We start from the raw sequence: 26,237 nt of genomic DNA on the forward strand, positions 1-26,237 counted from the left end.
GCCTAGGAAGGAAAGGAGATGCCAAAGGAAGCTGAAAGCCGCTAGGGCAGAAGAGAGAGGAGGGAACCACGGGGTCAGTATGATCACAGGCTGTATCCCCAGCACAACCCTGAAACAGAAGTGAGAAGAGGCTGCAGGCCAGGGTGTCGGGCCCAGAAATCCGCTGGAGGTCCAGTGGCTAAGATTCCAAGCTCCCAATGCAGGAGGCCTGGGTTTGATCCATGGTCAGGGAACTAGATCCCACGTATCTCAACTAAGACCTCAACTAAAAGATCCTGCCTACTGCAACTAAGGCCTGGCACAGAACAATAAGAAAAAAAAAAAGAGTTCTTGAGCCCGGGTTCCACACTTTGGGTTTCCAAGCCCCCTGATTCCCAGGCTGCAGGCTACTTTTTTCCTGAATGATGGCCATCACTTGCTATTTTAACCCAGACTCCTTCGGTTGCAAGTGACAGAAACCCAACTCAAACTAGATCTGAAAGAAGGACATCCTGGCTCCACTCTTCGGAAGGGCCAGGGTGGGGCAGATTCAGCGGGACCGAAGTCAGGGAAGTCAGCCAATGTCACCAGTAAGCTGTTAGGCCCCTCTTTCACTGGGGCTGCCAGATTTAGCAAATAGGTCCACAGGACACCCAGTGAAGTTTGTGTTTCAGGTAAAGAACAAATAACCATTTTATTTTTAAAAATGTTTTTAATTGCTAGTTGACTGTTAAAGATTTTTTTTTTTAATATTTATTTGGCTGCATTGAGTCTTAGTTGTGACATGCAGAATCTAGTTCCTTGACCAGGAATCAAACCCAGGCCTTTGCATTGGAGTGCAAAGTTGGGCCACTGGACCACCAGGGAGGTCCCCAAGTGTCATTTTAGTAGCAGTATGTCCCAGGGAGCATTTGGGATGGACTTAGACTAAGACATTATTTGTTGTTCACTTGAAATGCAGGTGGCTCAGTGGTAAAGACTCCATCTGCCAATGCAGGAGATGTGGGTGTGATCCTCGGGTCAGGAAGATCCCCTGGAGAAGGAAATGGGAATCCATTCCTCTATTCTTGTGGGAAATCCCATGGACAGAGGAGCCTGGCAGGCCACAGTCCATGGGGTCTCAAAGAGTCAGACATGACTTAGCGACTAAACGCATGTGCACACAGGAAACGCAGATTTCCCAGGGTGTCCTGTGTTTCATCTGGCGACTCTACTGTGCATGGTGGCCTCGTTCCTGCCTCGATACATGACCTTTCCTGTGAGGGATCGTGGCTGCCAACAGCTCACAGCATCTCGGTGACCTGGGATGCCCAGGGGAGAGAGAACCTAGGGCTCATGGCTCTGCCTGGGACACCCTAGGGAGGACTTGATTGGGTCCAGCAAGGGTCACTGTGGTGTCAGCACCAGGAGGTGCCTGGAGGGCCCGCTCTCGTCCCTCCCCCTCATCGGAGCACCCCGCAGATTCTTGGATATGAACAGTTGGGGTTTTCTCGATGTGTGTCAAGTGCTGCGCAATCGATGTAGCCTCAAGGCAAGGACTACACGCCCCTTTTTGGTAATTTGTGCGTGTGTGCGTGTGTGTGTGTGTCTGTGTATGTGGCTGCACTGGTCTTTGTGGCAACGCAAGGGCTGTTCTTTAGTTGCAGCAAGCGAGGGCTACTCTTGCGGTGCGCGGACCTCTCATTCCAGTGGCTTCTTTTGTTGCAGAGCACAGGCCGTAGAGCATGTGGGGTCAGTAGTTACGTCTCACAGACTTAGTTGCTTGGCGGCACGTGGGGTGGTCCTGGATCAGGGATCAAACCTGTGTCCCCTGCTGGGGCAGGCAGATTCTTAACCCTGGTTGTGGTGGTGGTGGTTGTTTAGTTGCTAAGTCGTGTTCAACTCTTTTGCGACCCCGTGAACTTTAGCCTGTGGGATTTCCCAAGCCAGAGTACTGGAGTGGGCTGCCATTTCCTTCTCCAGGGTATCTTCCCGACCCCGGGATCAAACCTGTGTCTCTCGCATTCGTAGGCAGATTCTTGACTGCTGAGCCACTGAGGAAGCCCCCTTAACCACTGACCCTCAAATCCTGTGCTCCCCTGTCTAATCAGACCCCTGCCCCAAAGCCCCTGCTCATGGGAATTCAGGTAGCACCCAGCTCTGGACTGATCCCTGGATGAGGTTGGGTGGTGGTGGAGGTGGTGGGGGGCAGTTGTCCATCCCTGGGGTGTTGTGATCAGCACGAGGATCTTTCCCAGAAGGAGAAACAGCTGCACCCAGACCCACGTGGCCCTCCACTTGAGCTGAAAGCACGCTGGAGAGCTTCAGACTTTTCACCTGGTGCTCCCCAGGCCTTAGAAATCAGGGCCGCCTAGTGAACAGGAATAACCACTTTAGCAGTTGTTATTCTGTGTTCTGGAGAGGGAACATCCACCCAAAAGTTTTTCTAATCATCAAGCTATTTCAGAAGCAAGTCATCCCCCGAGAAACCCAAGCCGAGGGTTGTGTTTACAACCAGTTTTGCAGGCCATCCGCTCCGCCGCCCACCTGTGTTCGGGAGCAAAGTTAGAAGGTGAGGCGAGAGGGCGTGTCCACGGGTGTCCCCTCACTCCTGAAAATAAACCTGACCGGAGTGCTCTACTTGCCCCCCCACCCCCACAGCAAACGCTAAAATTACTCCTAGTGCCTCCAAAATTCCAGGGCCACCACAGCCTCCCCAGTCTTAGCCGTGGTTTGATTCCTTGCAAATATTATGACTTCATGGGCTGCCATGGAAGGTTTTCACAAAATCCTAAAAGGTGGGGTAGACACCAGAGACCGCAGAGGTGCAGTTGCCCAGCTCTTGAATTTTATTTTTTATTATTAAAAGACACATTTATTATTTTAAATTGAAGACAATCTCTGATATGTATGAGTTGTAACCGCTCTTAGGTAAGTGCTACAGAAAATATCCTGCATTAGAGCAGAGCTTATCAGTTCAGTTCAGTTCAGTCGCTCAGTCGTGTCCGACTCTTTGCAACCCCATGAATCGCAGCACGCCAGGCCTCCCTGTCCATCACCAAATCCCGGAGTTTACCCAAAGTCATGTCCATCGAGTCGGTGATGCCATCCAGCCATCTCATCCTCTGTCGTCCCCTTTTCCTCATGCCCCCAATCCCTCCCAGCATCAGAGTCTTTTCCAGTGAGTCAACTCTTCACACGAGGTGGCCAAAGTACTGGAGTTTCAGCTTTAGCATCATTCCTTCCAAAGAACACTCAGGACTGATCTCCTTTAGAATGGACTGGTTGGATCTCCTTGCAGTCCAAGGGACTCTCAAGAGTCTTCTCCAACACCACAGTTCAAAAGCATTAATTCTTCGGCCATCAGCTTTCTTCATAGTCCAACTCTCACATCCATACATGACCCGTGGAAAAACCATAGCCTTGACTAGACGGACCTTTGTTGGCAAAGTAATGTCTCTGCTTTTGAATATGCTATCTAGGTTGGTCATAACTTTTTTTCCAAGGAGTAAGCGTCTTTTAATTTCATGGCTGCAGTCACCATCTGCAGTGATTTTGGAGCCCCAAAAAATAAAGTCTGACACTGTTCCACTGTTTCCCCCTCTATTTCCCATGAAGTGATGGGGCCAGATGCCATGATTTTAGTTTTCTGAATGTTGAGCTTTAAGCCAACTTTTTCACTCTCCTCTTTCACTTTCATCAAGAGGCTTTTTAGTTCCTCTTCACTTTCTTCCATAAGGGTGGTGTCACCTGCATATCTAAGGTTATTGCTATTTCTCCTGGGAATCTTGATTCCAGCTTGTGAGCTTATGGTCTCTCTTTAACTTTCTATACTATTTCTAAGCAGTTTTCATTGTCCAAGGAGAACATTCATGAGTTCTTAGTCATTTGTTGAGCACCTACTATGTGCAGCATTGTGCTACGTGAAGTGGACAAAAGTCAAGGAAGACTTGATCCTGGTTCCTATATGTGACAGTCAGGTTAGAGAGAGGAGACACATGCAATCAGCTTATAGATTCAGGCCAGCTCTTGAATCTGAGCTGCCGTCCAAGCTGGTCGAACTGAACAGACGAGCTATGAGTGGCTGCAGGTGCCATACACTAGTCACCTTCGGCGGAACGGTCCCTGGGCTGGACCTCAGGCAACCTGGAGGCAGTTTGAGGCCCAGGGCCCGCTGCAGCCTCCCCTCTGAGGGTCGTGTCTGCATGGTCTGCCCGTGTCACAGCCTCTGCCCTGGGATGGCCTGGTGACTCATAAATAGGCTCCATTTTTCCTAAAAAGGGACTCTTGTAGCCTGTCTCTTCTCTCCTCCACAGTGTCTAGTCCTCCTTGCCCCTTCCCTCTCCAGCCCCCCAGAATCCACCCAGCAGCTCCCTGCAGGGATGCCCCTCTGCCTGCTTCACCTGCAGTCCAGGCTGGGAACTGGGGCCTCGTTCACTGCCCAGGAGGCAGCTGAACACAGCCCGGCAGGCGTGGGCACCAGGCTTTGCAACATCCTCTTTCATCTGTTTCAACATTTAGTTTTCAGTGTTGAGCCCTGGAGAGAGGAGGCCCATGGCAGGCCCTGGCCTGAGGCCTGGGGTGCTGAGTGGGCTTAACACTATGGGGTTCACCTCCCTCTCCCTTTCTTCCCTCCCCCACACCCAACCATGAGGAGGCCAGGCCCCTTCCCCTACCCCGGAGAGGTCCAGGGAGAGGAGGTGATACACGAAGGGTCTTCTGTTTGCCCACCTCTGCATCCTGCTCCACCCCCACCCTGGTCTGGGCCCCAGGAGATTGCATGGACTGCATCTTATGCTCCCTAGGCCCCCCGGCTCCAGCTGGATCCATCAGTGGAACAGGAGCGACAGAGAAATTTATTACCCCAGCTGTGAAGGGTCCCCTGGGCTGGCCGTGTCCTTAAAGGAAGGTCACAGTGCTTGTGCAGCCAGACTCCCCGGGTATCTCTCCCCCTTGAGGTTCTAGCGCTTGTTCCCTGGCACCAGCTCTTCAGGTCTAGGGGTGGAGTCAGCCCTCCACCCGGTCCGAAAGCAGTACTGCCCCCCTCATAGACCCAGGTGTCTGTTAAGAGCCCCCTTTGCAGCTCTCCTCAAATTAGTCTTAATTTGTGTGAGCTTGGACTGGGCTGGTGCCTGGACTGATACACTTTCCCTGGAATTTTCTACCTGGAGCTGGTGGAAAAGAGTGTTTTTCCTGTGACTCAGAGCTGTTGGTGTGTTTGCCTGGGGAGCAGGCAGCCAGGCCTCCTGTGTCAGAGAAAGAAGCCACTTAGACAAGAGGCACAGAGTTCCAAGCATCCCCGTCACCCCCAGGCTTGCTCCACCCGTGTCTTCCCAGTGTTGTGAACCAATCCATCCCACCTCTTTTTCCAACTTAAGATAATATGGATTGGATTTTTGTCAGCTGCTGCATTGTATAGTGGACAGATTATTCTAACACTACATTGGAAGTCTGATGAGAGGCATGATGGAGGCCATGGCAAAGCCAGGAGGGCTTCCTGGAGGAGGAGGTGCTGCGTTGAATCCTGAGGGTTAGTACAAGTTCAGATGAAGCAAGCTGAATTGGGTTCGGGGGGGCCACACAGAGTCCTGTGCTGTCGAGGGTGACAGTCCAAGTGACCACTGTGGGCATCAGAGGCAACAGAGGCCAGACCTTTGGGCCTTGAAGGCCAGCCAAGGAATGTGGACATTACCCCAAGTCGATCTCAGCTTTTCAGATTTCTCGAAAACGTCACTACACAGAGTTGGGAGAACTTGAACCACAGGACAAACAAAGCACCACCTCCTAGGACAAAATCTGTGCTCCAGGAGTTGAAGGAAAATATTTTTATGCTAAAACAAATCTAGAGCAGAAAGTAAAATTCCATCCCTTCCCAATATAAAGCATGAGACTCCAAAGATATCTCATGGTGGTCAGGCTGATTTGGGGAGGAAATCTGGAGCATCAGTTCCTGGGATAGTGGGGTCATCAAGGCAGCTTCTAACTGGAGAGGGGTCCAGCCGGGTCTGGCTGTGGTGTGAAGGCTCAGCGAGAGGGGTATCACCCAGACCACCCGGCCCTGCAGTCATCCATCCATCATCCATCATCCATCCGTTTATCCCACACACAACTCATCACTGTGGTGAATGCTGGGGACCCAAATGTGAACAAGGCAGGCAGGGTCCCCTCTTCCACACCAGCATGTGATCTGTCCTGTGATGGCCCCTCCCCAGTGGGCTTCCCTGGTGGCTCAGTGGTAAAGAATCTGCCTGCCAATGCAGGAGACATGGGTTCGATCCCTGGATTGGGAAGATCCCCTGGAGGAAGAAATTGCAACCCACTTCAGTATTCTTGCTTGAAGAATCCCGTGGACAGAGGAGTCTGGCAGGATACAGCCTATGGGGTCACAGAGAGTCAAACACGACTGAGCGCGCGCACACATACCCTCCTCACTAGCCCAGCAAGGGTCAACTACTCATCTCCATGGCCTTGTAAACAGTTGGCGCCCTTTAAGTGCTTGTTGACTGAGTCAGTACTGCCTCAGGACGTTGCGTGAGGTTGTGTGGACCTGTGTTTTGGATCAGCAGAGAGGACTGGCTCCAGGAGGTCCCGGCTCCGACTCTGCCCACACGGCAGCTCCCCCTCGGGAGGCGCTCCTGCCAAGAGTGATTTCCTTCAGGGCCCGAGGCCTGTCCAAATAGCAAGGGTGTGCAACGTAGCCTGTGGTATGGTTTCCACCCCTCGGTAGTATGCTGGGAGCAAGTAGGCAGATCCTACCGTCCTGGGCCTCTCCAGGGTCCCCTGGGAGGAGACAGCACGCTATGGGCTTAAGGGTTGGGTTCTGGAGTCAGAAACATCTGGGTTCAGATCCCAGCCCTGATGCTCAGGGGCAGAGTGACAGCCCAGTTTTACCACTGTGAACTTCGGTCTCCTCTTCGGCTGACTGGGAGAGTCAACCCAGCTTTCAGGGGAGGAGGCCCTGAGCCTGGGTTTCATGTGGTTTCCTGGGCCCTTCAGGAGAGACCCAAGGCCAGAGGCACGGGCTCCAGCGAGAGCAGGCAGTATGTCCCCCACCACACCCATTCATCACACAGTAGGGGTCACTCGGGTGCTGAGGCCTTCGTCTTACACAAAGCGGGCTCTCAAGTGCTGACCTGGGGCGGGACCAGCAGGAGTTCGCAAGAGGCGGCAGTTCTGGGGTTCTGGGGAGCAGGCCAGGGGGCCAGAAAACACTCCACAAGTGGGGAGCCTCAAATTAGGTGTTGAGGAAACACTGCTGATGTCACACTCACCCACCATGTTTGCTGAGCACCTACTGTGTGCCAGGTACTGTGTGACGGGCTTCGGATGGGACGGAACCTTCCTCAGGGCTTCCCAACTGGTGGTGGAAGAGATGAGGCTCAGGCGATGGGAGAGCCTGGCCGGGTGCGGAGGTCAGGAAAGGCTGCTGTGGGCCTCAGCTCAGCCCCTCCCGTGTGCCGGCCTTGGTTTCATAATCCACAAGCAGAGGGCACTGGAGCTGCCAGAACCCCAGAGGATGGTTCCTGTCGTGGTCCGTGCGCGGGCTGGAAAAGAATTTCCAGACACGAGGCAGAATGAGAGGCGAACAGAGTTTATTAGAGTGGGAGACGCTGTTAGAACAGCAGGCCCACTCAAGGGAGAGTCGAATCTTTTCACAGGCTAGTAGCCAAATTTTCAGAGCTTCAAGATAGAGAAATTCCTACTGGAATGGTGGCATTAGGTAATTGGTTAGGATGCTATAGGGTGGATATTTTACCTAATGTGGGATCAGGGAACTGGCTGGTTTAGATCCAGAGGCTCACGGCAAGAGTTGCTATGGAGCTTGGTCAGTCCCAGAGATTTTTATCCTGTGACCTTGGTACAGGGCTTCACACCTGTGACCTTGGTATAGGGCACCACAGTTCTCTCTCGGGTCCTGGCAGCCCTGACAGGATGTGACTCCCAGGTCTCCCTCCCCAGGGGCCTACTGATGACCTGGAAGCCCCTTGGAAGTTCAGAGTCTTCGAGAGTGTGGCTGGGGAGGCCGATTTACCAGCAAAGCTGTCCGTCCAGCAGTTAGTCCTTCCTCCTGCACTTGCCAACGTGCCCAGGCTTCAGCTCCACCTCCCGGGGATCACCCGGAACCTAGAAGCCCCTAAGGGGAGACGGATCTTCTCTCTTGGGTCTTAGCTGTAGTCCCTATGTCCTTCCCAGCTGCTCTGGGGGACAGAGGGGACCTCCACACATGCACAGGGCTTCCCAGATGGTTCAGCGGTAAAGACTCCACCTGCCAATGCAGGAAACACCAGTTCAATCCCTGGGTCGGAAAGATCCCCTGGAGAGAAAGTGAAAGTCCATAGCCTGCCAGGCTCCTCTGTGCGTGGAATTCTCCAGGCAAGAATATTGGAGTGGGTAACCATTCCCTTCTCCCCTGGAGTAGCAAATGCCAACCCACTCCAGTATTCTTGCCTGGAACATTCCACAGACAGAGGAGCCTGGCAAGTTACAGTCCATGGGGCTGAAAAGAGTCGGACATGATGGAGCACGCGCTCACTCCACACAGGCACAAGTTAGAGTTATTGGGGAACATTCTTGCAACTGTCCCTGTTGGGCAGAGAGAAACCACCGCAGGTTGACAATCCCACATGTGGCTTCAGGCATCCGCAGCAGAGTCTCTCAGATATGGCTTCCAGACAGAGCTCAGCCCGCTCTTGGTACACGCCAGCTGCCTGGGTGGTCTGGTATCAGAATGAAATCCAGAGGCCAGAAGGAGCCTGGGTTCAAGTTGCCACCAATTTCCGGCAAGTTCCTTCTGGAGCTTCAGGCAAACCTACTGGCTGAGTAGGAAAAAAACAGACCCTTCACTTGAAACCAGATGTTAGCATCTGTCCAGGAAGCCTGGAGTGCTGCAGTCCATGGGGTCGAACATGACTGAGCGACTGAACTGAACTGAACTGCACCAGCCCAGGAAGCAGGCTCCCCCCACTTTCCCCCCTTCCTCCCCCCTCCAATCCTAACTTGCAGGCTGGGTCAGTCACCTCCCCGCCACACGGCAGACGAAGACCCTGTTCAGAGGAAGCAGCTTCTTAGCGGGCACCTAAAAATATTGACTTGGGTTTTTTTCTTTAAATAGAAAGGAAATTCAGCTCACTCCACCCCAGTCCTCCTCCTTCTGGGTAGTGAGTGGGCACCCTGGAGACCTCACCCAGACTCAGCTTCCCCGACACTGAGCAGCTATGGCGGTCTGGGAGATGGAGCAAGGCCAGGGTGGAGGACAGGGAGGGACTCGCCCACTCCTGAGGGCAGATTCCTGGGGCAGGGTGGGAGGGCCTGACATTAAAAAAAAAAATTTATTTGCCTGCACCAAGTCTTAGTTTCTTTCGGCATGCAGTACTTTTCATTGCAGCATTCGAACCCTGAGTTGTGTCATGTGGGATCTAGTTTCCTGACCAAGGATGGAACCCACACCGCCTGAAATGGGAGCGTGGGGTCTTAGCCACTGGACCATCAGGAAATTCACAGACCCAGTGTCCAAAGCACCATAAGTCCGGAGGCCCTGGGCATCTCTGTGACCTAGAAATCACAGGATGAAGTCATAAACGACCCCTGATGCCCCAGGACACCTGGCTTACCAACCTGGTCTCCTTTAGATCTTCCAGGCACCTGGCGGCCGGGCAGGAGCTCTCCCTCTGGCTCAGACCCCGGGGCTCTATGCTCTGCCTGGGCCTGACAGCCCTGCTCCCATGTCTCGGTGGCCGGCTCAGGTGGGTCCTCAGCACATGGGGAAGAGCTGTCCCAGGGCCCCCTCCAGACAGGATACCTGTCTGGATTCTGAGCCACCATGGAACACTCCAGAGAGATGCTTGTGCTCAGACTGGACCGTCTCCAAGAGAGGAGTGAAGGGAGAACCATGTGTGGAGGAGTATGGCCCCCAGGTCAGAGCACAGATAGGTCTGGGTGAACACAGGAAGCTGGCCAGCGGGATGCCTTGGGGAGAGGGGACGGGGGATCCCTTTGTACCATTTGAAGCTCCTTTTTTGGACTCGATTTGTGTTTTAATCAAAATAGCGCATGCAAGTAGTTTTTAACATTTCAGAGTAAAGTAAAACAAGTAAAGCAAAATTCCCCAGCAATTTCCTGTCCCACCCCTCCCTACGCCCAGTTGCTATACCCAAGAGGTGGCTACTTACAATTCTTTTTTAGCTATTTCTTCTGATATTCATAGCTGTATTTCTCAACAGCTTATTTTTTCACTATGACATCATCCAAATGTAAGAAACCATATCGAATAATAGCTAAGATGCTGACTTTTGAGCCAGATTACTTGGGTTCAAATCTAGACTCTGCCATTTACTAGTAGAACAAGAATGAATAAGTTATTTATCTCATCATGCCTCAGATTTCTTATTATAGTGTGGGATAGTAATACCTGTCCCATGGGGCTCATGTAAGGAGTAAATAATTTACACATGTACTTTGGGCCTGGCATGAAATAATCTCTCAATAAGTGTTGGCCATCAACATCATTTATTATTAACATCCTTTCATGAGAGATAAAAATCCACACTCCTTCCAACTTCATAAGATAGTTACATCACTATGTTTTTATTTTTTTTAATTTTTGGCTGTGCTGGGTCTTCACGGCAGCACTCGGGCTTTATTTGCGGCACTTGGGAGCTTCTCTCCAGTTGTGGCATTTGGGCTTCTCTACTTGCAGCACAAGCACACAGGCTTGGGAGCTGTGGCACACAGGCTTCGTTGTCCTGCGTCATGTGGGATTTTAGTTCCCCGATCAGAGATCCAAGCCAAGTCCTCCGCGCTGCTAGTAGATTCTTAACCATTGGATCACCAGGGGAGTCCCCACCATTTTGATTAAATAAACATTTATTGTATTTATTATAAGGACTTATCTGGTGGCTCCAATGGTAAAGAATCTGCCTGCAATGCAGGAGATCAGAGTTCGACCCCTGGATTGGGAAGATCTCCTGGAGAAGGAAATGGCAACCCACTCCAGTGTTCTTGCCTGGAGAATTCCATGAACAGCCTGGTGGGCTACAGTCTGTGGAGTCAAAAGAATCTGACATGACTGAGTGACTAAACACACATACATACACATACATCTAAATATCATTTATAGCCGAGCCACATAGTATACTATGATTAAATTTCTTTTCTGGTGTGTGTTTTGCTCTGTTTTTCCTGTGGTTAATTATTGCTTTGTCTTTTAATTTTCTATCACTAATTCTTCCCTCAAATCCCCGAGAAAACTGTGACTCCCCTTAACACAGGCATCCACCAGTCCCGCTTCTGGAGCCTTGTGGCCTCAGCTCCAACCCTGCCTGGTTACTCCCCGAGCGAGAGTCCACCATGGGCAAGGGCCGTGAGAAGGAACACCCAGGTCCTGGCTTCTAAATCTTCCTCTCCAGCAAGAGGAATCAGGGCTTCTTGGGAACATGGCTGTAGCAGGGCAAGCGTAAAATGAGCCCGGAACAGCTCGCCGTGTAGGAAAGGATAAGCACTAAAGGTGACATGTAATTGTGGAATGGGTCTTTCTGCTCTGAAGGCCTTTATTGGGACGACTGGCAGAACTCGTAGGGTCTGAGGATTAGATATGTTCACATCCCAAAGTGAGGCTCCTGATTTGAAGGGATGTATTGTGCTTAGGTACGGGAGTAGCCTTGTTTTGGGGGGTGTTGAGGGATCACATCAGAACTCTCAAGTGATTCAAGAATTTTAAATTATTATTAATTTTATTATTTTTGTTTGGCTGGGTCTTCATTGCTGCTTTCTCTTTGAGGGCTTTCTCTAGTTGCAGCAAGTGGGGGCTCCTCTCCAGTTGAGGTGCATGGGCTTCTCACTGCAGTGGCTTCTCTGGCTGGGGCACAGGCTTCAGCGGTCGCAGCACATGGGCTCAGTCGTGGTGCATGGGATTACAGCGCATGCTGCTGTTGCCCTGCAACATGTGCAATCTTCCTGGACCAGGGATTAAACCCGTGTCCCCTTCCTTGGCAGGCAGATTCTTATCCACTGTACCACCAGGGAAGTCCAAGAAAAAAAAATTCTTTACATTGTTCTTGCAACTTTCCTGTGAGTTTCAGGTCACTGAAAAACAACAGCAAAATTATTAGTAAAGGTAGAGAGTTGTTAGGGAAGGTCGTACCTTCTCTTTGCTATAGCCACAGATGATGCAGATGCTGCTAGTCTGGGTCCCTGAGAAGGAGGCAGGGCTTCCCTATAAGTGAGATGAATTTGGAGTGTGGATGATAAGTCAAAACTCTGAGCTCTGGGGAACTGGTACCATCATAATCTCACCTATCTTGACCAGCTTGGAGGCTCTGCTCAAATATCTGCCATCCTTGGCTCCCCTTCACCTTTGAAAGTGAGGCTTAGAAAGTGGATGGAGAGACTTAACCTGACAGTCCAGAGGTTGGGAATCTGCCTCCCCATACAGGGGACATGGGTTCGACCCCAGTCCAGGGAGATTCCACATGCCTTGGGGCAACTAAGCCCTTTCTCCACAACTACTGGGCCCGTGCTCTAGAGCCCGAATGCCACAACGCAGCAAGAGAAGCCACCACTGCGATGAGAAGCCTGAGTAGGGGCATGGGAGGGTGGGAGTGGTGCTTATCCATGGGTGGAGTGCACTTGTTTGTTGAGGGCCCTCAACTGTGAGAATCTATAGGTCTTTGCTCTTGGACGGTTTAGTTTTTCCCCAAAAGATCCCTCTGGTTTCTCGTCTTTGGAGGAAAAGCTTGGTCGCCAGTGCCCCGGGAGCTGGTGAAAGAAGCAGTGTTTCCACTGTTAGCAAACCAAGCTTGAGTTCACGCACCCACTCACAGTAAAGCCAGTCTACTGCTCCTGGGTTGTGGTGAAGGGCAGTTCAGTGTTTACTGCAGGCACCAAGCAAGGAGTCTAGGCAGCTGGTGCATAAAAGGCCTGAACTCCCCAAAAGCTTTCAGGGAAAGGTTTTTTTAAGAAGACAGGACAGAGGAGCCTGGTGGGCTATAGTCCATGGGGTCACAAAGAGTTGGAGTGAGACTTCCTTGGTGGCACAGTGGATGAGACTCTGCCTGCCAATGAAGGGGTCATGAGTTTGGTCCCTGGTCTGGAAAGATTACACATGCCTCAGAGCAACTAAGCTGCCCACCCTAGAGCCTGTGCTCCACCACGAGAGAAGCCATGGCAGTGAGAAGCCTGTGCACTGTGGTGAAGAGTAGCTCCCACTTGCCACAGCTAGAGAAGCTAGAGCAAAGCAATGAAGACCCAGAAAAAGATAGGGGAGGGGAGGGGGGTTCTGATCAGTTTGTGGACATTCTTCTGATTGGTTGTGATTGGTGAGTGGTGAGGTAAGTGGGAGTCAGCATCATTTACCTTCTGGTTCCAACCAGCCTGGGGTCTGCATGCCTATGGGCAGTATATAGTTACCTTGCACCTGCTGTGGGTTTTGCGTGTGCTTAGTTACTCAGTCCTGTCCAACTCTTTGCCACCCTTAGGACTGTAGCCCACCAGGCTCCTCTGTCCATGGGATTTTTCAGGCAAGAATACAGGAATGGGTTGCCATTTCCTCCACCAGGGGATCTTCCTAGCCCAGGGACTGAAGCCGAGTCTTCTGGGTCTCCTGCATTGCAGGTGGATTCTTAACCTGCTGAGCCGTCGAGGAGGGCTTCCCTGGTGTCTCAGATGGTAAAGAATTTGCCTGCAGTGCAGGAGCCTGGGTTTGATCCCTGTGTTAGGAAGATCCCCTGGAGAAGGGAATGGCTTCCCACTCCAGTATTCTTGCCTGGAGAATTCCATGGACAGAGGAGGCTGGTGGGCTATAGTCCATGGGGGTCACAAAGAGTTGGACATGACTGAGTGACTTTCACTTTCACTTTCCATCAGGGAAGGTCATGATGGGGGTTTTAGTATCTGCAAAATAGCTCAAAGGTTCAGCTCAGTTCAGTTCAGCCGCTCAGTCATGTCTGACTTTTTGCGACCCCATGGACTGCAGCACACCAGGTCTCCCTGTCCATCACCAACTCCTGGAGTTTACTCAAACTCATGTCCATTGAGTTGGTGATGCCATCCAACCATCTCATCCTCTGTCATCCCCTTCTCTTCCTGCCTTCAATCTTTCCCAACATCAGGGTCTTTTCAAATGAGTCAGTTCTTTGCATCAGGTGGCCAAAGTGTTGGAGTTTCAGCTTTAGCATCAGTCCTTCCAATGAATATCCAGGACTGATTTCCTTTAAGTTGGACTGGTTGGATCTCCTTGCTGTCCAAGGGACTCTCAAGAGTCTTCTCCAACACCACAGTTCAAAAGCATTAATTCTTCTGTGCTCAGCTTTCTTTATAGTCCAACTCTCACATCCATACATGACTACTGGAAAAACCATAGCTTCAACTAGATGGACCCCTGTTGGCAAAGTAATGTCTCTACTTTTTAATATGCTGTCTAGGTTGGTCATAACTTTTCTTCCAAGGAGCAAGTGTCTTTTAATTTCATGGCTGCAGACACCATCTGCAGCGATTTTGGAGCCCCCCAAAATAAAGTCTGTCACTGTTTCCACTGTTTCCCCATCTATTTGCCATGAAGTGATGGGACCAGATGCCATAATCTTAGTTTTCTGAATGTTGAGTTTTAAGCCAACTTTTCCACTCCTATTTCACTTTCATCAAGAGGCTCTTCAGTTCTTTTTCCACTTTCTGCCTTAAGGGTGGTGTCATCTGCATATCTGAGGTTACTGATATTTCTCTCGGCAGTCTTGATTCCAGCTTGTGCTTTATCCAGTCCAGCATTTCTCATGATGTACTCTGCATATAAGTTAAATAAGCAGGGTGACAATATACAGCCTTGATGTACTCCTTTCCTGATTTGGAACTGGTCTATTGTTTCACCTCCACTTCTAACAGTTGCTTCTTGGCCTCCATATGATTTCTCAGGAGGCAGGTCAGGTGGTCTGGTATTCCCATCTCCTTAAGAATTTCCCACAGTTTGTTGTGATCCACACAGTCAAAGGCTTTGGCATAGTCAATAAAGCAGATGTTTTTCTGGAACTCTTTTGCTTTTTCAATGTCAAAGGACATGGCTAAGCATATTATCTGTAGTCCTTGAGAAGCAACTAAAGGTCCCTGGCTTTGTTTAATGGCTCAACTATGATTATTTTACCTTGCTTGATTGTTTTCCTCCAATCTGATTACCACTCAGCAGTGGAAGTGATATATGCAAAACGTGTATCGGAATAATTAACGTGCTCACAAGGCTCTAGGCAGTATGCCTTCTGCCTGTCCCTTCAGCCCACATGAATGCCCCCTCCCCCATCTCTCCTGGCTCCTCCAACTCCCTGCTGCAGCTCCTCCAAGTGTCAAGCTCCCACCTGTGTGTGAAGCATTGTCCCAGGGCCTCTCTGCCTGGATTTTCCTTCCTTGCCTGCTAGTCATCCTCTGCCTCTTCTCCAGCTCCCAGCTCTCATCCTATCCGACCCGATTCTGTCTTCCCATTGCACGCTCTCCCATGTACCCCTTCCTCTGTAGACATGTCACAGGAGTTATTTTCACTCTTACTTTACTTTGAGCTCAGCGCACTGTAGGCTCTTGCATCAGTCGGCTGTTGCTGCATAACAAACCACCCTAAAACACAGTAGCTTCCAGTCACAAATCATTTGTTCTCACTCACATTTCTGCAGGATGGCTGGGGGCCAGTTGCTCCCACCAGGCTTGACTGGGTGACTTTGCTTTGGAATCTAGGGCTCCCTGATGTGGCTCAGAGCTCTGTTCTATGCGTTCATCCCAAGGAAGAAGGGGTAGTAGAGACTCTTGAGAAGCTCTTCTCCTGATGGTCACAGAGGTGCCAAGAAGTAGAGCCCAGTGGTGCAGGCTCATTTCAGTCTGTTTGCATCACACACTGCTCACATCCCATTGGCCTAAACAAGTCTGAGTTCCAGGTCACAGGGGTGGGGAAGGACCATCTCCAGTGGCTGGGGTAGAGGACAATAAATATTTCTCTCCAGCAGTTTTCAATCAGCATTTGCTTGAGCAAGATCAAGCATATGGGCATAAACAGATGCAGAATTCCAGGAGGGTCCTGCATGCTTTGCAAGTTTGACAGGCCCAGTGCTGGCCTTCAGGAAAGTGTCTGGGAGATTTAATGCAAAGGTCAACATTAAGATCCCATGGAAGAGCATAGAGATGCCCATCTAATTTCATCATGCTGCAGAGGGAAATCCTGGGGTGGACTCTCTCCTCACTTCCCTAATTGCTCTAGTGATTTCTCCTTTCATTATACCAACCCTGTAGATGCCCCACAGCCCACAGCCAGCCAGCGGTCAGCCTGGGTGCCCTGCCCGAGAGAGCGTGCTGCCCTGCCGGCCACACCCAGCAGTGCCCTGCTTTCTCCCTTCTGCTCTCAATGACAGACGGCGTGTTCCCACGTCTGGAAGTTACCTCTCAGAACCTGTTCCTAGGGTCAGGCAGGAGGCTGACCGAAGCTTCCCTGCTCAGCCTGGAACTTCAGCTGGGCAGCCTTCTCTACTCACAGAATCCTCCTCCACAATCATACTATAGGTTTGGATACCTTAATTCTTTCTCTCTTTTAAAGTTTATTTGTTTACTTTTGGTTGTGCTGGGTCTTGGTTGCTGCCCAGGCTTTTTCTCCAGTTGCAGCAATCGGGGTCTACTCTCTTGTAGAGCACAGGCTCTCGGGCATGCAGGCTTCAGTAGTTTCAGTTCGTGGGCTCTGGAGCACAGGTTCAATGGTCGTGGTGCATGTGGTGCCTAGTTTAAGGCACTCCATGGCACATGGGCATCCTCCCAGACCAGGGATTAAACCTGTGCCTCCTGCACTGTGAGGGAGATTCTTCACCACTGAGCCACCAAGGAAGCCCCTGGATACCTTAATTCTTTCTTCTTCCAACCTGCTCTCTCCTGGAGAGACATATTCAGGACATTGCCAGTGAGCATACAGAACCGGCATCACCAATTCCCAGCCAGAAAGTGCCAGGCTTTGTGCAGAAAAGTGAAAGGACTGATGCTGTAAGGTCTTGGAGGCATTTTGCCAGCAGTGAGGCAGAATGGGAGCTGATTCATCTCTTTCTCCAAACTGGTCTCTTGTGGGATCAATGCTAAACCTTAAAAGCTCGCAGCACAGAATGGGAGCTCACTCCCACTAAAATGCTTGCTTAATGAGTGTGGTAGTAGAGCCTCTAGCTGGAAGAATGGGTATCCAGAGATGAGCATGGAATACAGAGGTCAAAGCTGAGTCTGGACTCATTTTCAAGGGGTCGACCAAACGTGGCAAACTGCTGTGGGGGAACAGGAAGGAAATATGAGTCCCTGACTATCAGAGGTCTCTGCTCTGTCATTTGGGACGACGGGTGACCTTTCTAGAACCTTTTCATAGAGATTTAGAAATGTATATATTTGTTTGGCTGGTTGTACCAAGCCTTAGTCAGAGCACGTGAGCTCCTAACTGCGGCATGCGAACTCTTAGTTGCATCATCTGGGATCTAGTTCCCTGACCAGGGATCAAACCTGCGCCCCCTGAACTGCAAGCATGGAGTCTTAGCCACAGGACCACCAGGGAAGTCCCATATGTAGTCTTAACGGTCGAACTGAGTCCACTTGAATACACGTTTGTTCCTAAAGAAAAATAGTCCACAGAGCAAATTTATATAAAACGACTCTTTCTTATCAGTTACTCTCTGACATGATCTCATTTACTGTTTATTTTCTGTCTCGCCCCCTCCCATGGAAATTCTCTGAGGTAAGGAGCCTGGTCCATTTTGTTCACTGCTCTCTCTCCAGCCTGCAGAATAGTGCTGTTCAATACTTATTCATTCGGTTCTTCAATATTTAGTAAAAGAATAAATACTTGGAGAGGTGCTTCACTTGTACTGGCATTTGACTATAATAGTGAAGATGTTCCCATGGGGGAAAAATACACTGAAAGACTATTGAAAATGTCCAGTGGAGAGTCAAGATAGGCATCAAGATCTCAGCCAGCTCACTTCTTGGCACTAAAAGTGTTTTTGAAGAACTTTTCAATAATTATTGTGACAAATCCAAGGTCATCTATTCATTTCTTCTCAAGGTCATAGGAACTCTCCTGAAGCCTGGTTGCTACCCAATATCTCATTTAAAGTAGCTGAGGACTTCCCTGGTGGTCCAGTGGTTAAGACTCCATGCTTCCAATGCAGAGGTCACAGGTTCGATTTCTGGTCAGAGAACTAATATCCCACATGCCACATGATGCAGCTAAAAAAATTAAAAAAAAAAAAAAATTAACCTGCGGAAACTTTGCTCAACATCACCCCTTTGTTCTGATGACCAGCAGTGTCTGATAGAGCTACACTGCAATATCACACTCTACCAGCAGGTGTCACTGTCTGCTAATTATGTGATCCGGAGTGAACCCCAGAAGAGTTAAAGAAGAGAATGTCTACCAAGTCTCAGGTGGCACAGTGGTAAAGAATCCACTTGCCAATGCAGGAGACATGGGAGACTTGGGTTCGATTTCTGATCAGGAAGATCCCCTAGAGTAGGAAATGGCAACCCACTCCTGTATTCTTACCCAGGAAATCCTATGAGCAGAGCAGGGCAGGCTACATTTCATGGGGTCACAGAGAGCTGGACACGACTGACTGAGCACGCACGCACTAACTCATGAATGCTGTAAGATCAAAGTTCTGAAAGGTAAGGTCTACTCTACTTCAGTTTCACTTCATGACATCTCGTATTAAGGATGCAGAATGGGTCTAAATTTGAAAAATATGTTTCAGTTCTTTTTGTTCTGGTGGATCTTGTCACACTTTTGTGTTATGGATCCCATGCTTTTCTAGAAAACTTTTTTTTTTTAATTGTCAATAATAGTATCTCTGACTCACTTTGTTGTACAGCATCAAGTAACACAACACTGAAAAACAATCATACTCCAATAATAAAGTAATAATATCTAAAATGTGTCTATTATCTTGACATTCCTCAAAACTTTCTGCATTTCATTTTAACACAATACCTTGCACATGTTGTGCTCAATTAATATTTGTGGCATGACTGCTACCCTTCTCCCACCACCAAATTCTGGGAAACATGTAAGCGATTCAACAGAGGAGGAAACTGGGTCCTAGAAAGATAAGGTAACTCACCCAAGGTTACACAGCTGGTGAATGACAGTGCCTGCTGGAAGATTCTTGAGACTACAAGGAGATCAAACCAGTCAATCCTAAAGGAAATCCACCCTGAGTATTCATTGGAAGGACTGATGCTGAAGTTGAAGCTCCAATACTTTGGTCACCTGATGGGAAGAGTCGACTCACTGGAAAAGACCGTGATGCTGGGAAAGATTGAGAGCAGGAGGAGAGGGTATCAGAGGATGAGATGGTAGATAGCATCACCAACTCAATGGACATGAGTTTGAGCAAGTTCTGGGAGATAGTGAAGGACAGAGAAGCCTGGTGAGTTGCAGTCCATGGGGTTGCAAAGAGTCGGACGTGACTTAGCTACTGAACAACAACAATCAAGACTACACAGTTGGTGAATGGCAGCTGGGGTCTGCATTACTTGTCTAATACCAAATCTCTCGTCCATTCCCTTCAAACACCAAAAGGGACTCAGAGACAATGGGAGCCCCGAGGAGGTGGGAGCTTGTGAAGGCAGCAGAAGTCTGCTCTAAAGGCTTGCAGTGTGTCTGAGATAGTTCTGGACAGACCTTTTATCATCACAGACAGCAGCTGAGAGACTTCTTTGGTGGTCCAGTGGTTAAGACTCCAAGCTTCCACTGCAAGGGGCATGAGTTCGATCCCTGGTCAGGGAACTAAGATCTGGCATGCTGTGTGGTGTGGCCACAAGAGAAAAAAAAAAAGAAAAAGCAGCCAACAGCTAATTTGTTATCTAACAATTTCTCCCCATAATTTTCCCAAAACAGAGAAGGGAGCAAGCTGTGCTTATGCAAGTGATGAAATGTAAGTGGAGGTCGAGGTGCAGTTGAGGGGGGAGATGACACCACCAGAAGCCCAGAATCATGCCCCCTCCCTACTCACCCCCATGGAATGACAGATAAGTGGTTTAAGACTTGAGTCAGTCTTCAAATTCCTGGATGGTTATCTGCTGATGTCACAATATGTAACAACCCTGATACTGGGAAAGACTGAAGGCCAAGACAGACGGGGGCGGGAGAAGATGAGATGGTTAGATGGCATCACCGACTCAATGGACATGAATTTGAGCAGGTTCTGGGAGATAGTGGAGGACAGGGAAGCCTGGCGTGGTGCAGTCCAGGGGGCTCACAAAGAGTTGGACACGACTTAGGGACTGAACAACAACATGTATCTTTTTAACAAAACAATACTGTTCGTGCTGATAGGACGAGTATACACCCCTTTCATACAATCTGGACTCCACTATTGCTCAACACTGTTCCCGGTCACTGCGGGATGACCAGCTTCCCAGCATCGGTTGACCTACCTGCCCACGTTCTGGAGGAGAGGAAGGCTCACTCCCCAGGGATTCCTCTGGGATATTTAGGTCAGTGAGATCTCATTACCCACTGGATCAGAGCTGATATGTGGGAGTGCTGAGGCTGTCTTACCTGGAACAGTGTGTTTCAGGGTCCTCGTATCAAAGGTGGGGTCTCAGGTCCCAGATGGATGGACTGCCACTTGAATTATACCTTGGTCTGCCTCAGTCTAAATTTCCTAAAGGAAATCAACCCTGGATATTCACTGGAAGGGCTGATGCTGAAGCTGAAGCTCTAATACTTTGCCCACCTGATGCGAAGAACCCACTCATTGGAAAAGACTCTGATGCTGGGAAAGATTGAAGGCAGAAGGAGAGGGGGGCAACAGAGGATGAGATGGTTGGATGGCACTGACTCAATGGACATGAGTTTGAGCAAACTCCGGGAGATGGTGAAGAACAGGGAAGCCTGGTGTGCTGCAGTCCATGGGGTTGCAGAGTCGGACACGACATAATGATTGAAGAAGAACAACAAAGTTGAACTCCAAGCTCTGTTATGACGAGGCCTTTCACCAGTTACTCCTGCTGATGCTGGAATCTTGGCCTCTGGGCAGTGGTGCCGAACTGAACCTCTGAAACAGAGTTTTGGGTGACATAGAAAAGAATACCCTTATTGCTTTGCCAGGCAAAGGAGGCCTCTGTGGGCTCCTGTCTTTGAAAACTGTGTGTCTCAACACTGGAGGATTTGATGAGGAGTTTTATAACAATAGTACAAGGGTGGGGTTGCTGGTAAGACTAGGCTGTGTGCAGGGCCTGCAGTCCTTTGATCTGCTCTCAGGTGATCTTTATTTTTAAAATTTTGGCCACACAGTCAGGCATGTGGGATCTTAGTTTCCCGACCAAGGATTGAACCCAAGTCCCCTACAGTGAAACAGAGGAGTCTTAACCACTGGACTGCCAGGAAAGTCCACCAGGTACTCTTTTTGATGAACTTTGGTTTCTTCAGTCTGGCCTCAGGTGGTCCTCCCAAGGCATGGAGAATGCTGACATCTTCCATTTGTTGGGTTTCAATTCTATGTACTCAGTGTACTCGGTCGTGTCCGCCTCTGTGTGACCCCATGGACTGCAGTCCACCAGGCTCCTCTGTTCATGGAAGTTTCAAGGCAAAATACTGGAGTGAGTTGCCAGTTCCTACTCCAGAGGATCTTCCCCACCCAGGGATGGAACCTGAGTCTGTTGTGTCTCTTGCGTTGGCAGGCAGATTCTTCACCACTCGTGCCCCATCAAGGGCTTTAAGATACTGTTACGTGTGTCCCTTGAGGCAGAATGAGGACTCTACCCCAAGGCTGTTTCTTGGTTGTTCCTCCCTTGACTCTGCATCGCCCCTCTTCCTGGATATGCAACTGCTTGAAACAGCCCTTTAGAACTCCCAGGAGGTGCTGGAGGCTGAACGGAAAGGCTCCCTGTGCCCAGGAACCCCTACAGGGCTCACTGCCTGATCTCTACAGTCAGTGTAACAGTTCTGCCCTTACAGTTATGGTAAAGATGAAATTACTACGGAACCACATTCTTCTTAACAGCTTCTCCAGTGTGAATCTTCCGTGCCCTTCGGTGAACACTACACACTACTGGGGGTGGAGGAATGTAAAGAGATTTGGTCTTTAAAAAGTTCTTTCTTTAAAATCTTCCCAGTTTTAGAGTGCAAGTGACTGCTCTGTTGAGGGGAGTGGAGGAAAACTCCTTTGGTGGCTTGGAGCCAACTGACACTTGTATACGGACAAGTCTTGGTGGGGTGGGGGTGGTGGGTACCCGCCTGGCACTCTTTCATTCATTTAACAAACATTCATGGGGAACCACCAGGTGTATGCTTAAGGCCATCAAGAAGCTGGTGATGCCCTGGTACTGGCCCCTCAGGGTCTGGGAATCCCAAGACACCCTCCCTGGGCCCACCTAGATGGAAATGCCTCAGTCGGGGGTGGGCTCCAGCAGGACTGGCAGTCCTTGGATTATCTGCTGGCCAATAAACTGCTCTCCTGTGCCCTAGAAGTACAGAAATTTTAGTTTCTGATAATTTGAGATGAGGGTTTCCTAGGTGGCTCAGCAGAAAAGAATCCACATGCAATGCAACAGAAGTGGGTTCGATCCCTGGGTGGGAAGATCTCCAGGAGAAGGAAATGACGACCCACTCCAGTATTCTTGCCTGGAAAATCCCATGGACACAGGAGCCTGGTGGGCTATAGCCCAGGGGGTTACAAAGAGCCGGACAGGGCTGAGCGACTAAACAAGCAAATCCTTGCTGCCAGGGTTATTGAAATAACCCTGACCCTCCCAAGAGACAAAAAAAATTATTATTAGTAAGCACCCCCACCCCACCCCCACCCCGCCCCTACGCTGACCCAGCACCGCTGCAGCCCTCCGGGTGTTGCAACCAAGGCCTCTTACCCAGCGGAGGCTGCCCAGCGTTTCCCAAAGACGCCTCCGGAGGGACCACAGCCTCGGCGCCGCCCGGAGCGCCCCGATGGCCTCCGGGTGGGGCGATGGCGCAGGCAGAGGAGGGGGGCGGCGGCAGAGGCGGTGCAATGACCTCCGGGCACGTGACATACCACCCGCCCCGCGCCCCAGCCGCGCACGGCGCCCCCAGCGCTGCCGCCTGAGCCCCAGCCGGGGGAGGGGCGAGGCAAGAGAAGAGGGGCGGGGCGGGACGGGGGCGGGCTGGTCCCGCCCCTAGCGCGTTCCTTTTTCACTTTAAAGCCTTCGGTTGCATTTTCTTCTTTGCACAGAAGTAGCGCGCTCGCAGCAGGCACCAGGCTCCAGCGCTGGCGCCGGGGCCGCGGGGAGGAGGCGACTTCGCTCCCTGCGGCGAGAAGCCTCCTCGGCCCTGTAGAGCGGGCGGCGGCGGCAGCCTCCCCGGAGCGGTAGGCAGGGCCGGGCGCGGGGACTGGGTGGGTGGGGGTCCCGGCCCGGCGCGCGCTGGAATCGCAGCACCTGGGGATCGAGTGGGCACCCGGGCACGGGGCTGGGGTGGCGTCCCGCCTGGAGACCTGGTACGGGTGCATGGGGAACCCTTCTCTCGGCACGGGTCCCAGGAGAGGGGCCCGGGGCGCCGCCCATTGCTGCTGCGGCTGCTGCCCGTGCAGGCGCGGGCAGGTCGCACGGCCCCGGGCCCCACCTGCGGGGACGAGACGGGGCGGGAGTCCAGGCGGCCCCGGAGACCGTCGGACCCGGGATTTGAGCCTTGGTGGCTGCAGACCTAAAAAGAAGCCCGGGACGCACGGCGGCCCCCGGCGACTTCTAGTCGCCCAGACGCCGGGGGGGCCTCAGGACCATCCCTATGGCGGAGGCGGGGGCGCCGACCTGCCCCTTCCGCTCAGGGGCAGCGCGACCCCACTCCACGGAGTTACTTTCGCTTTTCCCGCCGGCAGGGGCCGGGATCCGCATCGCGGCCCAACTAGCACCCTCGGGGGTCCCCAGCTCCGCCGGCGGCGCCTCCCCCAGGGAGCCCGCCGGGCGACACCCCGGGCGGCGCCGCCCTCCCCGCCGCCCCGGAGCCGCCGCGGCTGCTCGGGCAACCAGGGGAGAGCCGAGAGTTGTGTCGGGAAATCGATTAAAACAGAAAATCCAGAGCAGCCCGAGTCAGTCGGTGGTAGCTGTCCTGTTCAAGTTCAAGGCAGAGGCTCCCGGCAATGCTAACGGCCCCGCGGGGCGATGGCTTAGTATGCCGGGGAGGGACGGCGAATTGTGTGTGTGAGTATGGTGTGTGCTGAGTATGTGTCTTTGTGAGCCCGTCTGCGTGTGTGCGTGAATAAGTGTATGAATGTGTATGTGTGATGTGTTTGTGTGTGTGTGCCTGTGTGTCTCAGAGTGTGTGTCTTTGTGCGAGTTAGTGTGCACCTCAGAGTGTGTGTGTGTGGTGAGTGTGTCTCTGTGAATGTGTGTGCATCTCTGAGTGCGTGTGTGTCTGTGTAGCTTGAGTGTGTGTATGTGTGTGTGTGTGTGTGTGCCATCCATGGTAACCTGGCAGTGGGGATCGCTGGCTTCTGGATCCGCTTAACTTGCCTTTCCCAGCTTGGTTCTCAAAACAGGGCTGTCCTGAACCAGGGTACAGGGCAGGAGGGCAGGGTGCCTGGTACCAGCTGAGGAGGGTGCAGGCTCCTCCCTCCCTCTCTCTTTTTCTCTGAAAATGAACTGAACAGTTCGGGGGTGAGTTGGCAGGGGCCGCTTCCTGAGTGAGTAATATTTAATTAAATGCTCCAGCCAGTAGCATCAGAAACTGGTCATGAGTTGAGTTTTAACAGGTGTTGATGGTAAAAAAGCATCTCTGGTGACTAAAGCCTGGTGTCCTTGAAAGAATTCTCTCTTGGGTAGAACATTTAGGGGGGGCAAACCTGGAATCCTGGTTTGGGTGTGAGGACAGAAAGCAAGCTAGGGGACGGGGCTGTCCCTCCCTTTTCTGATGAACCCATTCCTGACACCACCCCCTTCCCAGTGGCTCCCCCACTGGAATCACAGAGCTGGGGAAGCCGTGTCTTATTAATACTTATGGGGCATTCATCTGGGCCGACCCTTCCTTTCCTGCAGAAGCCCAGAGAGGGTGGCTGGCTTACCCAGACTGCACAGCCAGAGCTTGTGGACCAAATCTCGGGAGCCCTAACTGTTCCTGGTTGGTTACTGTCATTGGTTACTGTCGCTAGTGCTGAGATCATGGGCCAGGCACTTCGTATCTCCCCAGATGTCAAGTGATGGGCTGGATCGGATCATTTCAGTTTTCTTGTTCTCTTACTGCTTTGTCTTCTGCAGAGCAAGCTTTACCCAGTAGATGGAGAGAGAGAGAGAGAGATGGGGTGGCATGGCCTAATGCAATAATAACTCTACAAACTTCCTTTCCTTTCCCAGTCTGGCTCCCACTAGGGAAGCAGAGAGAATAAAAACAGAGGCACATTGACCGCAGTGGCTCTGACAGTCACGAGCAGGGCAGGCCTGGCGTCAGAGAGGTTGGGGCTTTAGGGAGAATCAGTGGATTCTGGGGCTTATTAGGGAGGAGTGGTTCTGCCCGGGGTCCCCAGTGATGTCACTTTGGAGCTGGGAGAGGCTACTTTCATTGGGCTGCTCTAGCAAGTCTGAAACCACCCTTCAGTGGGCTCCCTTGGGTTTCCTAGTAAAACTCTGACATGGCCTGGGCAGTCATCTTCCTTTGAAGCAGGGGAGGAGGGTAGGTGTCCAGCTGGTGGAGGCCCACACTGCCTGCTGCTGAGCTGAGAATGATGGCTGCATGTTCCCTCAGGGCCGTACCTTCTCCCACCTTCCCTGTCCTCCTGGGTGAGCAGAGACTTGCCTGCCTTGTATTTTCACATTTAGTAAAACCTCTGATTCATACAGTTTTCGAGCTGTGTTCACGAGCTTCGTCTGGGAATTTTGCAACAATTCCTCCCAAGAGCTAGATTCTGGCTGTTGTTCATGATCGATTTATCTTTGTTCCTGAAAAGTTTGAGAATGAGCTTCTTAATCAGGACAGAAGCACAGGGTGTGCCTCGATCCACCTAGGGATGCATAATCTCATCCTTCCTCCACAGGCCTGACTAATGAAATTCAGGCTTAAAAGGACCTTTATTTTGGACTTTCAGCCGAGTGCTCTCCTATATCTCGGTTATCTGATAGCCTCCCCCCACCCCCCTTTTAAGAGTAAAAATTCTGCTCCAGTAGGTGCCAGACACTGTGCTGCTAAGTGCTTTATGGGTGAGATCTTGTCTGACACTGATGATGGTAAGAATAAGAATATTAAAGAGAAATAATGTTATCTGCTACTAGGCTCTGATCTGAGTCCTTGACACATTAACCCTTGTCTTTTTCCTAAGAACCCAGGGCAGCAAGTG

At 51.1% G+C, this 26,237-nt stretch overlaps 1 protein-coding gene and 1 long non-coding RNA gene across 2 annotated transcripts in view; one reads left to right on the forward strand and one right to left on the reverse strand.

The window, feature by feature from the left end:
* Positions 1-11,740: 11,740 nt before the first annotated feature.
* On the reverse strand, positions 11,741-20,724 carry LOC112585084. The gene is made up of 3 exons (XR_003109439.2): positions 20,501-20,724; positions 19,059-19,246; positions 11,741-12,039 (listed from the first exon to the last, which is right to left on the reverse strand). It is a non-coding gene; the product is annotated as an uncharacterized LOC112585084 (long non-coding RNA).
* Positions 20,725-23,149: 2,425 nt separating this feature from the next.
* Positions 23,150-26,237, forward strand: part of SPSB1 (splA/ryanodine receptor domain and SOCS box containing 1) — a 70,214-nt gene continuing 67,126 nt past the window's right edge. Inside the window, exon 1 of the mRNA XM_025285852.3 lies at positions 23,150-23,282. The gene's annotated coding sequence lies outside the window, so the exon portion shown is untranslated. The remainder of the gene's footprint in view (positions 23,283-26,237) is intronic.

This window comes from Bubalus bubalis, chromosome 5 (assembly GCF_019923935.1).
Source record: "Bubalus bubalis isolate 160015118507 breed Murrah chromosome 5, NDDB_SH_1, whole genome shotgun sequence".
NCBI lineage: Eukaryota > Metazoa > Chordata > Mammalia > Artiodactyla > Bovidae > Bubalus > Bubalus bubalis.